This window comes from Camelus ferus, chromosome 1 (assembly GCF_009834535.1).
Source record: "Camelus ferus isolate YT-003-E chromosome 1, BCGSAC_Cfer_1.0, whole genome shotgun sequence".
NCBI lineage: Eukaryota > Metazoa > Chordata > Mammalia > Artiodactyla > Camelidae > Camelus > Camelus ferus.
The window spans coordinates 107343027-107362481 of NC_045696.1; positions in this window are offsets into that span (position 1 = coordinate 107343027).

The following is a 19455-nucleotide window of genomic DNA, read 5'->3' on the forward strand; positions in this document are numbered from 1 at the left end:
AAGATTTATATTGCTTTTCAATTCTTTTTAGTAGTAGACTAGTGTTTCTTTTGAAGACGACATCATGTTGACATGAGCAGCAAGGCAGCTAAAATGTTCTTTCATCCTAAAAAATAAAGTGACGTGTCTTGCTGTTCCTATGGAAGGAGATATCAGAAAAGATTTTTTTCATGTATTTTGTTCTGAGTTTCCATATATACACAGCCTTTATTTAAGTAAAAAGTTTTCTTTTCTGAATCCCAGCAGCGATTAAGATTCCTCAAAGCCAGAAGTTACTACAGTTCCTGCTTACCACTGTGAAAATACAAGTTTCCCATCAGCACTACCACAACTTCACTCTTGCAATCAGACACAAAGCTTGGTACTCATAGCACTAAACATGGGCTAAACAACTAAGAATTGGTTTGTATATTCGCACAGAAGGCACACAATAACACCTCATTTCAGGAGCATTCAGACTTTTATCGACCTCAAGCACCTGGCACACAATCACAAATCTTGAAGTAAGTGAGGCAACTTGCTGAATCAAAGTTCAAGCACTTGCCTTAATCTTCAAATTGTGTGCAAAATAAAGGACACCAACAAAGAGCACAACTATCTGTTTTCCCTCAATCAATTCTTTCTTCGTTACCATTTACTGCTCTATTACCACATTTGCTCACTTTACCAGTTACTAGCTCTGTGCTTCAGATTTCTTATCAGGAAAGGGGATAATAATAACCTACTATCTGGGGCTATTATAAGGATTAAATTAAGTAATACATGTAAAGGGCTTAGGACATTGTCAGGCACCCTGTAAGTACTAAATTAATGTTTGTTACAATTACAGGGGCCAAGAAGTAAATCCCTCTAGATAAGTAAAATGAGTGAAAAAGTCTATATGGAGATCATGTCTGAAAAGCACACTGTATAAGGAGAGTAGCTGTTCAGTTTCAGAGTCCATAAGAAATGTGAATCCAGTGTTGAAAGACCTTCTGTTTTTAAAATACGGGGTAGAAATCTTGATTTTTGTATGAAATTTTCTGATTATTAAAAAGGTAAATGCATTCATGATTTTAAGAAACTCAGCAAACTAGGAATGGAAGAAACTATCTCAGCATAAGAAAGCCTACATAGGAAAGGCCCACAGTTAATATAATATGCAATGGTGAAAGACTAAAAGGTTTTCCTCAGGAATAAGACAAGGATGCCCAATCTCACCACTGCTATTCAACACAGTACTACTATTCTCTTCTAGCAAGAGCAATTAGGCAAGAAGAAGAAATAAATAGCATCCACATTGGAAAGGAAGAAGAAAAGTGATTCTGTTCATAGATGACATGAATTTATACATAGAAAACCATAAATACTCTACAAAAAACTGTTAAAACTAATAAATTAATTTAGCAAAATTGAAGGATATAAAAAGAATGCTCAAAAGTCAATTGCATTTCTATACATTAACAATGAACACTCTAAAAAGGAAATTAAGAAAAACTTCCATTTACAACAACATCAAAAAGAATACTTAGGAATAAACTTAACCAAGGAGATAAAAGACTTGTACTGTGAAAATTACAAAGCACAGCTAAAAGAAATTAAAGGCACAAATAAATGGAAAGACACATAGTGTTCATGGATTTTAAGACCTAAAATTACTAAGATGTCAATATAACACAAAGTGATCTACAGATTCAATGCAATTCCTATTCAAATCCCAATGATGTTTTGCAGAAATAGAAAAATCCATCCTAAAACATATATAGAAACTTATGGGTACCTGAAAACCAAACAACCTTGAAAACAACAAAGTTGAAGGTCTCACACTTCCTGATTTCAGAATTTACTACAAAACTAATGATCAAAATTGTGTAGTACTAAAACAAAGATAGACCTATAGACCAATAGATTAGAATAGAGAGGCCAGAAATAAACAGTTACATACATGGTCAAATGATTTTTGACAAGGCTGTAATGGAGAAAAGACAGTCTTTTCAACATAAAAGTTGAGAAAACTGTATATTCACATGCGAAAGAATGAAGGTGGACCCTGACCTTACACCATACAAAAATTAACTCAAACTTGATCAAATACATAAATATAAGAGCTAAAACTATAAAATTCTTATAAGAAAACAGAGCGAAAGCTTCAGGACATTGAATCTGGCAATAATTTTTTTGGATGTGATACCAAAGGAATAGTTAACAAAAAAAGATAAATTGGACATTATAAAAATTAAATGTCTTTTGCGTATCAAAAATACTGTAAATATAGTAGAAAGGCAATTCCCTAGAATGGGAGAAAATATTTGCAAATCATATATCTGAGAAGGGGTTGATATCCAGAATATATAAAGAACTCCTATAACTCAACAACAATAACAAAAGTAACTGATTAAAAAATTATCAAAAGCCTTGAACAAACATTTCTCCAAATAAGATATACAAGTGGCCAATAAACACATGAAAAGATGCTCAATATCACTAATCATCAAGGAAATGCAAATCAAATCCACTTCACATCCATTAGGAAGATTATTATTTTTTTTAAAAATAACAGAAAATAACAAGTGTTGGTGTGGATGTGGAGAAATTGGAACACTTGTGCATTGCTGGTAGGAATGTAAAATGGAAATTCACTATGGATAACAGTATAGTGATGCCTCAAAAAATTAAAAATAGAATTACCATGTGATCTAACAATTCTGCTTCTGGGTATTAAATGAAATAAAACCAAGGACTTGACCAAATATTTGTACACTCATGTTCATAGCAGCCTTATTCACAATAGCTAAAAAGTGGAAGCAACCCAAGTGTTCTTTGATGGGTGAATAAACAAAATATGATATATACATACAATGGAATATTATTCAGCCTTTAAAAAGGAAAGAAATTCTTGGAGGGCATTATACTAAGTGAAATAAGTCAGACAGAGAAAGACAAATACTGTATGATATCACTTATATGTATAATCTAAAATATAGAACAAACTAGTGAATATAACAAAAAAGAAGTAGACACAGGTACAGAGTACAAACTAGGGGTTACCAGAGAGGAGAGGGAAAGGGGGAGGAGCAATATCGGGGTAAGAGAGTAAGAGGTACAAATTCTTAGGTATAAAATACACTACAAGAATATATTGTACCACATGGAGATTATAGCCAATATTTTATAAGAACTATAAATGGAGTATAAAATTTACAAATTGTGAATCACCCTGTTGTACACCTGTAACTTATATAATATTGTACAGCAACAATACTTCAATTAAACAATAATAATACCTAAAAGAAAAGAAAGAAAACACAATAGTGAGAATTTAACATAGTCACTGGAAATCCTATGAAGTAAATGCTCATACATACTCTGCACTTACAAGAGTGTGTATAGATTTGCACTGATTTCAAGCACATCATCAATTTGTATATATTGAATTTTTTTCAAGTAAAAAAATACAAAGTTCAGTTACTAACCCCCCAAAATGATGGAGATACTAAAGACTCTTAGATCTGGGTCATACTGAGAACCTGGTAAGAAGAAAGGGCAGACTTCTCGAAGGATTCAGATAAGCCCAAGAAAGAGTCTGGTTAGAGCCTGGAGTAGTTGCATTTACGTGCTTAGTGGACAGTCCTGCCTTGCATATAGTGACTCAACCAGTTTTTTCAGCACCAGTGATCTGCAAATGCCTTAGAAATTAGAAAAGTTTCTGACTTTCCATTCCTTTTGATCCCCTTGCTGTTATCTCAAGTTCTTTTGATTTAACTGTTTTTGCTTCAGGCATTTCTGACAACTAGACCAATACAGCTACAAAGTAACAGAGTTTCATTGTGAAATTATTTCCTTGTTATATTTTATCTTCAGTTTAAGTCTCCACAACATGTTATAACTACCTATAGGCTGTCCTCTCACGGTGTTGGTGTCCTGGTTTTCAGAGAGGACAGGAGCCCCAGGCAAACTTGTAAAAGGGAGGTTGGTCTTTGGGGCCCACTGTTCAGTTTTTGTTAGCATTCCATTCTCTTCTCCTTTGTACATCTCCTTCTTTGGAGAGCTGACTGGATTCTTGGCAGTGTGCCCTCACCGTTTTGAGTGAAACACCAGACTAGCTTTCATTCCCCACCCACTGGCTGTGTGGCATCGGGCAAACTCCTTTCAACCTTGAAATTCAAGTAACTTGGACTCTGAGCTCAGACACATATAGTCCAGCTCCCGGATCTATTTCTTAGTCGTTGGTGATCATAGACAGATTTTCCCCTGTAATTCAGGTTCCTCATCCATAAAATGGCGGGGGGATACTTACATTGATTTTAAGATTTAACTAAATAACATTTGAAAATTAACAATTTTTAAAGTGACTGTACTTTACCTGGCACATAAAATATACATAGTAAGTGGCAGAGGTCTAGACAGTGGGTTGGTAGTGATGGCTGTTACTGTTAGGATTTTTATTATAAACATACGTGACAATAAATGTAAAATGTACGTTGTAGAGGTGTTCATTTTTTCCACATTAGATGGGGCTCTTCAACTCTTACCTTTCCTTGCTAAAAAATAAATAATTAAATAAGTAAAAGGGAAGGAAATTCTGATATATGCTACAGCAAAAATGAACGCTAAGGAAATTAGGCTAAGTGAAGTAAGACAGTCACAGAAAAAAATGTCGTATGATTCCATTGATATGAAGTAGCTAGATTAGTCACATTCACAGAGACTGAAAGTAGAATAGTTGTATTAGGGGGATGAGAGGAGGGGGACTTAGTGTTTATGGGTACAAGTTTCAGTTGGGGAAAATGAAAAAGTTCTGGAAATGGATGATAGTGATGGCTGCGCAACAATGCGAATATACTTAATGCCATTGAACCATACGCTTAAAAATGATTAAAATGGCAAATTTATGTTATGTATATTTGCCATAATTTTTTAAAAGTTAACTTTAAAATGCAAATACACAAACACTCTGCCAGGCACCTCCACAACCACAGTAGATAGGAAATAGGAGAGAGAAATAGGAAAATACAGAAACAAAAAATTAAAAATCACATGAGGAATCATCAATAGGGACATTCAAGCAAATGCAACAGAGAACAGTATCTCGGGCTCTGGTGGGTTCTTACTGGCACTGTGGATGCCCTGATGTCTGGCTATGGCTCCCAGAGGATTCCCGGCCCAAGTAATTTGCCTTTTGGCTACAAGGTAACTTTGCGGTCACCATGGCGACCCTTTGGCCTGACCAACTAGCACCATCAGTTACTTTCTATACCTCCCCGCCAATCCCCCACTCCAAATGCAGGCAGGAGCCTCTGGACCCTCTCCATACTACAGCAGAGTATGAGTAGACTCAGGACTGTCATCTCAGCCCCCAATCCACTTTGTCTATGCCACACTGCGCTTTCCCTCCTCTTTAACCATCCTATGGGGGTGCAGAGCCACCCTATGAGGCTTCCTCCTCCCACATTTCCAAACAGGGAGTGGAACCCAAGCCCCTTCTATTGCCAGCTGGCTCCAGTCTATTCAATAGCCTTGAAATTTCTTCCAAGGGAAGCATTAGGTCACAATACAAGAATCTCTTTACTCCCACTCTCTCTTTCTTCTCCTTTCTGCACTCAAGTAGCAAATTGAACTTTGACTCTTTTTCTCTCATTAAATTCCTTTTTTAGAAGTCCTAATCCTCCCCCCTCTCATGGTTAGTAGGTAATTTTGGCTGACTAGAGAGAAGGTCATATACATAGAAATGCAAAAGAGAAGAACATGTTGTATATCACTTTAAATTAAGTAAAATGCTCTGATTTGAGCAATAACAAGATAAAATTGCTCATATAACTGTACAGGCCAGAGTTTCAGGCTAGGCTTTATCCAAATGCTGAATGATGGGATTAGGACCCAGTTTTTCTCAAATCCAGTTCTTCATTGTTGGCTCTGTCTTGGCAGGCTTCTCCCCTTGTGGTTTTCAGATGAGCACCAGAGCCTCTGGGACCCACATGCTTTCTTGTCCACAGGAAAGGAGAACACTTTCCTTCTTCCTCTTGTTGGACCAAAGTCCTGAGCTTAGCCTGGTTGGGTTTATCCTTCCCTGGTCCAATCATTGTGGTGATTGGGGTGGTGTTAATTAGCTTAAGATAAACACCATATCCCATATCACATATCACATATTCCATTCCTAAAGCAGAAAGTTCCCCTGAAGCCCACAGACCATGGGAATAAACGTTAGGTACTATTACCAAGAAAGGGGGAATGGGTGTTGTTAGGTGACCAAACACAGTCACATCCACTATCTCCAATGTCTACCAGATCTGACTTGACTTACTACTCAACAAACATTCATTAAACTAAATACTAAATTAAAAAAGCAAAATCTTAGCAACTCTTCCCCCCAGTACAGATCCTTTCTGACTCCTTTGCCTGTCTGCCCTTTGACTTTTTCTCCCCTCGGCGCTCTCTCTAAGCACAGTGAAGAGCAATAGCCAGCCTGCTATCACGCTTTCTATATGCAAAATAACTTTTCTCTTTTCTTCCTAGTAATCCTCAAAGATTTTTTCATTTTAAAACTTGAGATGTGATTGCTCACACTGGATATTTAATATTCTATGTAATAATAATCAATGTGATAAAAATTAGAGCAAACTGCTTCATTCAGCTGTGAGGTGGTTTATGAGCCACCTGAATGATCTTTAAGGAGATACGGACTGCGCAGATTGGCATTCTGCCCACAGCCCACACAGCAGGTGACCGCTGGGCACTGGCTCCTGACGGGGGAGGGGGGGGGGGCAGGTTGGGCGGGGGAAGGCCTGAGTTCTATTGTTAGCTCCGCTGCTCTGCAACTTGTGACCTTGAGTAAATCAATTAACTCCTGGACCTACCAGTTCCTCAGCTCTAAATAGCAGGATTAAACTTGCTGTTCTCTAAGCTCTTTTCACCCACAGCATTCTAAAATGTTCGAAGATACTGATTTTGTTTTTAGCAGTTCACCAATGAGGAGCTATCGGTGAAAAGTTCTTATATTTTCTACAACAGGAAAGATCATCAAGACACCCTCATTCAGGCTGAATGGGGTTAAGGAAGAGGTGAGTGTACACAGGGAACTGCAGAATGATCAGGGACGTGGAGGACAAGATTCTGTGGTGGGCCCTTCCCTCCTCTATAGATACTCCAGTGAGCCTTAGATAGCACGTGCGCAGCCCCAGGGGGTGGTGTGGACTTCACTGCAAGGATCCCCATGCTCTTTGGCCTGGGAAAGCTTGAATATTCTAGGTTCACAGAATTCCCTTCTTCTGAAGCTCCTCCAGGGACCCAGTTCTCTCTCTCACCACCTCTGTATCCTAGAGGAGGGCCCTAACTAGGGTGGAGCATCCAAAGTTTTGTCCCATGACACCCACATTAGGACGACAATCAGAAACCTGGAAGTAACCTCTCCCCTCTCTCAAAATCTCTCTAAAACAACTAGGAAGGGATTTTTTTTAAGACTATACCTACAAAGACAAAGAGAAAAGAAGAGAAGACAACAACAACTAAATTTTGGAAGTTTGTAGATAACAACAAGGTCCTACTGTAGAGCACAAGGAACTATATTCAATACGTTAAAATAGCCTATAGTGAAAAAGAATATGAAAATGAATATATATATATATAACTGAATCATTATGCCGTACACTACAAACTGACACAACATTGTAAACTGACTATACTTCAATCAATCAATCAACAAAGCTTGGAAGTTAGAAAATGCCTGGACAAGCACTAACTGGCTTAGCAGACTTTAGTAAACTGAATCCTAAGGGAGTGACCATAGAAGATAAGCAGCAGCCTGATTTACACTGTAAAACCCAAAGGGCTTGTGAATTGGCAGCACCAGGTACCACTGATAGTGGGATCAAAGTAAGGGATTGAGATAAAAGGGACTAATTGAAAGTTCTTTTAAGAAGCTATCAGTTCCCCAGATGCCCTTCCCAGTCCACACAGCAGGGAAACTCTCTCTCCCCGACCCTAGTGGGAGACTTGAGAACTTCCTTCTGAGAGCGAAGAGGAACACTGTCTGGAGAAGGAAAATCTGAGGGCCTCTGCCCTGGGGGGCATCAAGCCCAACTGAGGTCAGGGAAAACCGTGTGGGAAACAGGAGGTTGTGAATGTTCACATACTGAATGTTAAAACCATTAGCCCTCTTCTCCCTGTCAGCTCCCAGAATGCTGGCAGCCAGGCCTATACTATTCAGGAGCCTGGAAAAACTTTCTCTGAGCATTCTGACAAGCTTATGAGAAAGACTTCAAAATTCTGACATAGGGATTTACTAACCATTGGCCTTGCTAGACCACAGTACTGTGAAATCCAGAACTAATTGAGCCCCAATCCATGTGTTCAGAGCTTCCAGTCAGCTTTTTACACCTCATCCTTAAATATAAGCAGAAGTCAAAGAACACCACACCTCTGTGGAAAGCCTCAGAGAGACCAAATCAAACACACAGATAAAGATAACTTTGAGGAAATAGAGCCCATCTAGGGAGAAAAAAATTTTTTAATAACTGAAATTCTCAGAGAGAAGGATATTACATCAACAAAAGAGGAAAACGGTATATTTATAAAGAGGACTAATTAGAGGACACAAAGGGAGCCTTGAACTTTTAAGACATTATGGTAGAATTTTTTTTTAACTAAGTAAAACAATGGAAAGGGACAATCTCCCATGATATGAAACAAAAAGACAAAAAGATAGAATACTGGGCAGAAAAAGACAATTAAAAGACCTGCTCAGGAAATCCAAAATCCAAATGAAGAGTCCAGAGAGAAGAGAGAAAACAGGGGGAGGAAATAATCCTTGAAATAATTCAGGACAATAGCTTAGAGTTTGCAGATTGAAAGGGCCCATAGAGTACCCATCATGGTACTCTAAAATAGGCCCACATCAAGGCATATCTTAGTGAAATTTCAGAACCTTGGGGATATATGCAGAATGTCTTTAAGTGTCTAGAAAAAAATAAACAAAAACAAAAAAAATTTAATAAGCCATATAAAAATTTAAAGATGGCACAAACAGATGGAAATATATACCATGTTCTTGGGTTGGAAGAATTAATATTGTTAAAATTACCATATGATCCAAGGCAGTCTACAGATTCAATGCAATCCCTATCAAAATACCAATGGCATTTTTCACAGAACTAGAACAAATCATAATAAAATTTGTATGGGAACACAAAAGCCCCCAATAGCCAAAACAATCTTGAGAAAGAACAAAGCTGGAGAAATCACACTCCCTGACTTCAGACTATACTACAAAGCTATAGTAATTAAAACAGTATGCTACTGGCACAAAAACAGACACATAGACCAGTGGAACAAGATAGAAAGCCCAGAAATAAACCAACACACTTTTGGTCAATTAATCTATGACAGAGGAGGCAAGAATACACAATGGAGAAAAGACAGTCTCTTCAATAAGTGGTGCTGGGAAAACTGGACAGCTACCTGTAAAAGACTGAAATCAGAACTTCTCTAATACCATTTACAAAAATAAACTCAAAATGGATTAATGACTTAAATGTAAGACTTAATAGTGTAAAACTCCTAAGGGAAAACATAGGTAGAATACTCATTGACATAAATCATAGCAGTATTTTTTTGGATCTGTCTCCTAAAGCAAAGGAAATAAAAGCAAAAAATAAACAAACAGGACCTAATTAAACTTAAAAGCTTTTCACAGTAAAGGAAATCTTCGACAAAATAAAAAGACAATCTAACTGCTAAATGGGAAAATATTTGTAAATGATATGACCAATAAGGGGTTAATATCCAACATACATAAACAGCTCATACAACTCAACATCAAAAAACAAATAACGTGATTAAAAAATGGGCAGAAGAACTGAACATTTTTCCAAAGAGGAAATGTAGATGGCCTACAGGCACATGAAAAGATGCTCAACATCGCTATGCATCAGGGAAATGCAAATCAAAAACACAATGAGATACCACCTCACACCTGTCAGAATGATATCACCAAAAAGAACACAAATAACAATGTTGGCGAGGGTGTGGAGAAAAGAGAACCCTCGTACACTGTTGGTGGGAATGTAAATTGGTGCAGCCATTGTGGAAAATGGCATGGAGCTTTCTCAAAAAACTAAAAATAGAACTACCACATGACCCAGCAATTCGACTCCTGGGTATATATCCAAAAAAACCCAAAAACACTAATTCGAAAAGATACATGGGTCTCCAATGCCCACAGCAGAATTATTTACAATTGCCAAGATATGAAAGCAACCTAAGTGACCATTAACAGATGAATAGACAAAAAAGATGTGATACACACACACACACACACACACACACACACACAGGAATACTACTCAGCCATAAAAAGAATGAAATTTTGCCATTTGCTCAACATGAACATACTTGGAGGGTATTATGCTGAGTGAAACAAGTCAGATAGAGAAAGATAAATACTGTATGATATCACTTATGTCTGGAATCTAAAAAATACAACAAACTAGTGAATATAACAGAAAAGAAGCAGACTCACAGATATAGAGTACAAACTATGGTTAATAGTGGGGAGAAGGAAGGGGGAGGGGAATTGTAGAGGTAGGGGTGTAAGAGATATAAACTATCATGTATAAAGTAAGCTATAAGGATAGGTATTGTACAACATGGGGGATATAGCCAATATTTTATAATAGCTATAAATGGAGTATAACTTTTGAAAGGTTTGACTCATTCTGTTGTATATCTGTAACTTACATAATATTGTACAATCGATTATACTTTAATAATAAATAATCAATCAATCAATCAATCAATCAATCAATCAATCAATCGAATTCTTGGGGCTTCTCACATGTGCTCAGAGCTTCCAGCCAAATTTTCAGTGCTCTATTCTTAAATATGAGTCAAAGACAGAAGCCAAAGAAAAATTGTGAATGATGACAGAAAAAGACTAAGCCCAACCTTAAAGTATAAAACTCCCCCCTAACCCTCACTACTCCCTGAGGAGCCAGTGTGATGGATGGAGCCAGAGCTGAGAACCTGCTCAGCAAGCCATCCCTTTACCATTCCCTCAGAATCCACCTCCACCACCCCACCCTTCACTATTCACATGCCGCCCTCCTGCCCTCCTCAACCTCTCTCTCCCTCTCTCCTTTTCTCTCTCCCTCTCTCTCTCTCTTTCTCTCTCTCTCTCTCTCTCTCTCTCTCTCTCTCTCTCTCTCACACACACACACACACACACACACAGGCTTGATTTGAGGGCATGCATCATGCTGCTTTTCTTGATAGCAAACGTTGTTAATTACAACTCTGCCCAGGAAACAGGCAAAGATCCCAAGAGCTCAGGTCTTGACAGTAGGGAGCTGCACTTCTTTCTGGACAAAGAGTCAGGCTTGAGTTAGTGACAAATTCTAAATTGGTATGAGACTTTCCCATTTCCTTTAAGCATAATGCTTCATTGATTGCAAGCTGAATCACATATTGAGTCTGCTTCTCACACTGTCAGCGGGAAGTGTAATTCCTGAATGACTCCCAGCAGACATTTATAGATTTTTCAGTCTGTTGAGTTATAAAAGATACCCAAAGCCTTTTTTTTCATCCTGAAGACTTTTAAATAAATCTTGATCTCAACAGCTAAGTCGTTGAAGATAATTATATACAACACACTGGGAGTAATCTGCATAGAAGCAAGAGTTAAGTTAATGAGGACAGAAAAACAATCAAGTAAGTGTGTAAAGAAACAAAGAACAAAGGACTGAGGACTGGAGTTCTACCTTCCAGTTTGCTCTTGTTTAAGAAGTAAAAGAAAGAAAAATAACTGTTTAAGGCTATAGGGCAAAGATGGGAATAAGAACCTGGTACCCTAGTACCAGGACAGAAAAAAAAAAAGAATATTTCCATAAGGGGTGGTGGACAGAGTAAAAGATATTGGGGAGAGCAAGAAGAAGGGATGTGGCAGACCCAGTTAGTGCCCCATCCAAATACTCTTGGTCTTAATAGTTACAGGGCAGGACTCCTAAATCCAACAGTCTAAATGCCTTTGGCTATGAGAGTCTGCTCTGCCCCGACAGTGACAAGCAAGATGTACTGGGGAATTAATGCTTCCCCATCCTCACTGCAGTGCAACAGCCCTCAACCAAAGACTGACTAGAGTTGGTATATAAATACTCCATGTCCCATCACCCCTTAGGAGAACTCTGACCCCATGTTCTACACCGACTCCCAGAGTTCTTCAACAGCATTAAGTTCTAGTCACTCACAGTGGTAGTTGACTTAATAGGACACCGTTTATTGGCCTTCTTCCTTTTTCTTTCTCACTTCCCTACACCCCTACTGTGGCTTCCTAGCATCATCTCCAAAAGACTGGGATGAGAAAAGACCATTGATAAGATAGCCTGAAGGATGTTGAGAGGTCAACATCTGTAGAATGGAAAAGACAGAAGTCATATAGCTAGATTCTAAGGGGAGAGCTGGCGATGAAGAATTGGAGACAGAAATGAGAAACTTTTTCCAGAAGTTTAGCATTTAGAGGAAGAAAAATGGTGCGGGGTTATTATTAATGGGGCAATGGAATTGGGCAAAATCTTTTTGTTTGCATCAATCTAGGAGAGATCCAATGCAGAGTTTTAGACATTTGACTCTAGGACCATTTATGTCTTCCTGGGAGCTCCCCTCCCGCTTTAGGTTCGCCTTCTAACTGCTCTTCTGTTTTATCACCTCTTTGGCTAGCTTCTCTTCTTTGTCCAGACTTTAGGGTGTGTTTTTGAGTTTGCCCTCTCCTCATCTCTTTCTACATCCTCTCTCTGGGTAATCTAACCCTATCCCAAGGCTTGAACTTCCACCTATACACTACTGATTTCTAAATATGTACCTTTAACCCAGACCTTTTCCTGGGCTCCAGACCCAACTGCCTACTCTATCTATCCAGCAGACACCTCAAAATAATCATGCAAAAGTTGAACTTTCCATATTCTCAAATTCATTTTTCCTTTGTATGTAGTTGGTGAGTGGTACTATCATTCATCTAGTTACCTGTATCAGAAAAGTGGAACTCATCCTGAACTCCACCCTCTTCATCCAATCAGTCATTACACTGAACAAGTCCTTTCCTTTTCTTTAACATCTCCTAAGTCCACCCATTCTTTCCATCTCCACTGTTCCTGCCTGATTTAAGGTCATTAGCATCTCTTGCATGAACCATAAATGTCTTCTGAGTGGTCTTACTGCTTTTAGTCTTGACCTGTTCAGCATATTGTTCATATTCCTGCCAAATAGATTCCTGCTGTTTAAAACATCTCCAGGCTTTGTCACGTGCACATGTGTGCACATGTAGAGAGAGAGAGAAGAAAGAAAGAAAGAAAGAAAGAAAGAAAGAAAGAAAGAAAGAAAGAAAGAAAGAAAGAAAGAAAGAAAGAAAGAAAGAAAGAAAGAAAGAAAGAAGAAGGAGGGAGGGAAGGAGGGAGGGAGGAAGGAAGGAAGAAAGGAAGAAAGAAACAGAGAGACTCTAGAAGAATGTTCATGGTCAGAGTTGGGGAAAATTGTGTCAAGGACCCAGCCTGAAAGATATCAGACTTCTGGATCCATTCCCATTTCCCTTTCTGTAGGTTCAAAACAAGAATCTGCCTCCCACCATCACAGATAATAACTCCATTGGACTCTTCCTGGGGTCAGCCTCTTGAATCAGGGTACAGACAGGAAAGACATCCCCTGGTGTTTTTCATCTATGGATGACAGCCACCAGTGGAGGGCCCAAGGTTAAGAAGCAGAGCTGAAGATGGGTCACGACACAGAGACAGAAAGTTCAAGGTGGAAGAGCCGGGCTAAGACAAGCATGTTTAAGGCAAAGGCCAATATGGCATGATCCAGAAGGGGTTTTCTTTTTCCTTAGAAAATCCTTGTTTAGGAAGTTGATTCCGGACCAGATCGTAGATCCCACACGGGTCAGCAACAACATCTCCTAAGACAGTGGTCTCAACCTCAGGCCCCATGCAACCCTGGAAGCATATGAAGACTTTCTCACTAATTTTTTTCTAAATGATTGATGTGGGTTTGTATCCTGCAGGTTCTTCTATTCATAACTACCATTTTGCAGTTAAACTTCTTCCTCTTTACAGGAGAAAGGCACACTCATCATCACCCATCCTGAATCTTACTATGGTGCATCTAAAAAAAGGTGTGCATGTATGGGACAGGGGTGATGTTTTGGTGTTGGTGTTGAGAAAGTGGGATAACAAAACTTTTATAAGCCAGGTGTTTCCTATTCTTTCTTCAATAAAATTGAAGGAGGATCTAATCAAGTTATCAGCTGACAGCTCAACAAAAATAAATTTTTATAATATATCATTCTGCTGGTTTTTTGGCATATAACTTAAGAGGAGTTTGAAGCATTGAGTGACATTTGTTTATAACAAAATGCCTTCCGTTTCCATCATCTTATTTATATAAATAAGATTTCTCAGGGCTCACACATACATAAGCAAACAAAAAAGGAATATGATTGATGCTGGATGCTATCTCATTCCAGCAACAAATAATTTTCATCCATCCATTCATGAACCGCTTTTAAAAGTAGCTGTCCACCTCAGTAATAAACTTCCTCCAATAAATTTTTATTCTGATGTTTACTACTACTTATTAAAGTTTGTGATATATTTATATTGTTTTAATCAAATGTGTAATTATATTCATTGTAATGATAACTCAATCCAGAAGAACTTTAAGTAGTTAAAATCTAACGGTCATAGCAAATGTTTTAAAATTTCATTTCTATTTATATACATAATTTTTATAACAAAGAAGTATGATAGTATGATCAATAAAAGACTTCGAAGTATAAAAATATATTAGGATAAAATTCTGTGGAAGCAGTGAAATGGAAGTAAAAAGTTCAAGGAGAAAAAAAGATGCAATGCAATTTTGCAATGCAGAATTTTCTACTGAAAAAGAGGTTGTTTGTGTATATTTTAAATGGATGTTAGTTGGAGGATGGTATTGAATTGCTTTGGTATTTAGATTCCACTGGACTCATTTAAAAGAATGATATAAGAGTTTATTTTTAAATACCAATATTTATAAAGTGCCAGAAAGTATATCATTTGCAATGATTAAACATGCAAAATATGCATGGGATACACAGTTTTCAAATTATTTTAGAGAAGATAAGAGCAAAAATATTTCAAGACCACTGAGTTAAGATTCTGTTTTGTTTTAAGTTAACCGAGACTCAAAAGGACCACTATCACCATAAAAGGGCTCCCGGTTCTGATAATTCTCCTTAGCACAGAGGAAAAACTTGGCATTGAGCCAGGCTCATAAAGTTCTATCTGCCCATTTCAGATTCTATCAGCTTTGTAACTGGCCAGCCACCTCCCTTGGTCTCACTTTTCCTCTCAGCCTCCCCTCCCAACTCCAAACTAGAGCCTTACAGGATTCTTGCACCTCCCCCCACAAGTCACTGTAACACTCTGTACCCCACGCCTTTGCTCAGACTGCTCCTTCTACCTAGGATGCCCCCTCACCTCTCCCCTCAGCTCCCCTTCTCCATCCAACAGGGAATTTCTCCCACAAATTGTCATTCAAAACTGGCCCTCTATTAGGGTGACCAAACACCCCAGTTTTCCCAGGACTGAAAGGTTTCCTTGGGATGAGGGACTTTCCTAAAATCAGAAGAGTCCCAGGCCAACCAGGATTTTTGGTCACTCCACTATTCTATGTTCAAGGGACTCACAATTTGGCTTGGGAAAAGTGACCCTCAACTTTAGAGTGTTAACTTCTGTCTTCTTCCTACTGACTGACTTCTCACCTGTGGAAGATAATTACTCTTCCATATTCTGAGAGCACCTTCTTAGAATACTACAATTCAAATGCTTTAAGCATTTGAGTTACCATATTCCCAATTACCAGCTCATACTTTAAAGAGCAGTTACTTTGTGATCTTAACAGAAGCACTCTCTTCTAATTAATTAAGCTAATTAAGTTTGCATATTCAATTCCTACCAGTGCATGCCTTAGATCATCACTTCAAAATAAGGTATCTATAAAGATTGGAACTCTTAATCCCCTAAAGATAATTTTGAGAGAAGCATTGTAAATTTCCTGTGACTGTATGAATGTGTGTTTGGAGAGGTAGAAGATGAAATTTGATTTGAAACCTTAGAAGAGTTTCCAGAATTTCCCAGAGTCAGAATGTGGTCAGGACTGAAGATGCCATAGAGACCTGTTACCTGACTAAGACTCAGTATCCAATCCAGTAAGCATACTAATATCCATTTTATTAAACTATTGAAGGGATTAAAAGAGGCAGTGTGGCAACTTGGTTAAGAGCACAGATTCTGAAATTAGGCAGCCTGGGCTTGAATTTTGTCTCTTATAGCTTACTAGCTGTGTGACCATGGACAAGTCACTTAACATCTCTGAACCTCAATTTCCTCGTCTGTAAAATGGGGATGACAATAGAAGATGCCTCATAGGCTTATTATGAGGATTGAATGAATTAATGGGTACAAAGTGCTTAGAACAGTACCTTGTACATAGTAAGTGACACATAATTGTTTGTCAAACAAGTGTACAGAAAGTGCCTGGAGCATTCATAGGAGCCTAGAAATGGAAGCTTTTATTGTATTTATAGACTGTCTTTCTTAGCTGGAATCTGTACACTTTCAGAGAATAACTGGATTGAACAGAAGTTCAACAAATTACTGAACCGTGAGAATAGATTTTCTAACTCTCCACTGAGAGTCCTTTGTTCAAATTATTTAGGGCTCACTGAGAAAAGACTTTGAGAGGACAGTTTTTTGTTTGTTTGTTTGTTTGTTTTAGCATGGATAAGAAAATCTGACAATTGACAACAGAATTATTTTAAATAGTTTTATATTAGCGAGAGTATCCCAGAGGTTTTCATGGCAAGCGTTTTATTTCCTTGCCCAGGAAGGAAGGCCCGCATTTACAGCATGGTTCAGAGTCTGGGTCAGCAGGCAGCTTTCCTCAGCAGGGCTCCCCTTGATACACAGGACTGTGAAACCAATTTTGGGTTACCATGGTAACTAAGGGAGCCTCTGGAAATTTTTCCAAATGAAACATTCATTCAGGGCATCAACAGGCATGGCCTGAGGGGAGGAGGGAGTGGGGAGAGGGACAAAAATGCACTGTCCCTGACCCCACCAAGTTCACAAGTCTACTGGAAAGACAGAGTATTTTCAAAAATCATTATATTAAAAAGATGCTTTCTTTTTCTTTTTACATTTTAAAGCTTTTGAAATAAGATGGGTCAATGTATGAGTTCATTTAGCATTATGGGTTCCCCTGACCCACATATCTATTACCAAGTTAATAGATTAAAAGATGTCTTATAACTGGGGGCTGGGTACAGCTCAGTGGTAGAGTGCGTGCTTAGCATGCACAAGGTCCAGGTTTCAATCCTCAGTACCTCCATTAATAAACAAATGTAAATAAACAAATTAAAATAAAAGATGTCTTATAATCTATAGCTTTTTGGAACTAAAGAAATTTGATATGCTAGCATGCCCTGTGCTGACCAAAATGTACAAAAGACAGAAGGGGTCAAGCCTTGGCGGGGAGGGAGAAGCAGCATGAGTGTAGCCGAGCTCCCCAGGAAGCTCTCTGCCAACATCTGCCTTGGTTCTAAACTATCTGGATACAGAAAAAGATACAGGATTCTACCAGCAGGATGCTAATCAAATTGCCTTCTCTCTCCCTTTCTCTCTCTCTCTCTGTTAAGTAACCAGCCTTACTTTATGACACAGAGATGACAGAAAAATGAGAGGAACAGAACTTGATGGTGGCAAGGCTTGTGTGCACAGATGGCCAGCCTGTGAGCACTCATCCCTGACTCTTCAAGTCTAGGCAGCAAGGAGCAGACCTGCTTGAGGGGGCTCTGTTGGTAGCATCAGCTTAATTTAGCAAACTAGCCTCCTGTCAAACTAACAAGGAACTCTAGAACTAGGGCCACGTGTACCAGCCAGTCCCAGTTCTACACTCCTTCTTGTGGACTGGAGGTAGAGTACTGTCCAAAAACCAAGAATGCCACACACTTACATAGCCCTTCCTGTGTAAAAACTCTGACATTGTGCTAAGAGCCTCACATAGCTAATTCATCTAATCCACACAAGAACTTCATAGGTAGAGATTATTACCATCCCCATTTTACCAGTGAGAAGATCAAGGTATAGACGGAAAACAACCTGCTCAAAGCCCCACAGCCCTAAGCAGCCACTAATCTACTTTCTGTCTCTATAGATGAGGCACTGAGATTTGAACCTACTTTGACTTTGTTTTTACTTCTGTTTGTTTGTTTGTTTGGGGGGAGATAATTTTGGTATGACTTTATTTTCATTTATTTTTTTGTTTGGGGGGAGGTCATTAGGTTTATTTATTTATCTGTTTTTTAATAGAGGTACTGGGGATTGAACTCAGGACCTCGTGCATGCCAGGAATGCACTCTACCATTGAGCTACACCCTCACCCCTTGGTCTGACTTTAGAGTCCAAGTTCTCTACCCTCTGCTGCCTCTTGGCCTTGCTGTTAGTTAGACAAGCCCACACGGGGAGTCCAGGACCACACAGAGATAGATCTTTACCTTGGCTTTCATGGTATGTTCCCACTCTTAGAGAGTAGAGAGCAGGGAGAAGAGGTAAAGGGTGGGGATGGCTTCTACAGATCACTTATGTCTAGCCCCTCCCACAGGGTGGGATCAGGTAGAGTGAGGGTTCCTGACTCTCAGTCCACGCCATGTGGCCAACTGCTTGTAGATGAAAAAGGAACCTCTCCCTTTTGCATCCTCTCAAGCTCTCCATCCACAGCCCCTTCATTCATTTACCCAGAGGCCTTCAGGGGCCAAGAATGTAACATAAATAGAGAACTAAAGAACAAATGCTCAAATTCAAAAACATTAAAATTTATGCCTGACAAAGAAAACAGTTCTGGAGACAGAATGGAGACTGGGGAAGTTGCCAGCTTGCAGTTGCTGGTCTATTTCTTTGTTCCCCACTCATAGCCAGGGCCTCACTCCTTTTTGGTGCTCAGCCTCCAAGGAACTGACACCTAGTCATCACCCCTCATCCTAATCCCTTGCTGGGTAGACCAGAGGACGCATCATTGATCTGGGTCTTAAAAGATGGACAGGAGTTTACCAGGAGGAGTTTGACAACAAAGAAAAATGTATTCCAGGCAGAAATAAATAGAAAGAGCAAAAGGTGAGAGATAGACAACTTAAGAGACTTCCTGGGGATCTGAAAGTAATTTTATGTGACTGGAGAGTATGGACATCAGATGAGGCTGGAGAGGAAGACAGGACCAGGCACCAGCAGGATTCCAGCACCTACTAAAGAAACTTAGCTTTTACCCTGAGTCCATGAGAGGCCCCCAGAGATTTTAAGCTGGAAAATAAGATGCTATGATTTCTGTTTAGAACCTTCACCCTGACAGCTGCAAGGAGAATGTCAGAGCCAGTGGGGAGCTGCGAGCAGACCAGGCTGCTTGAAC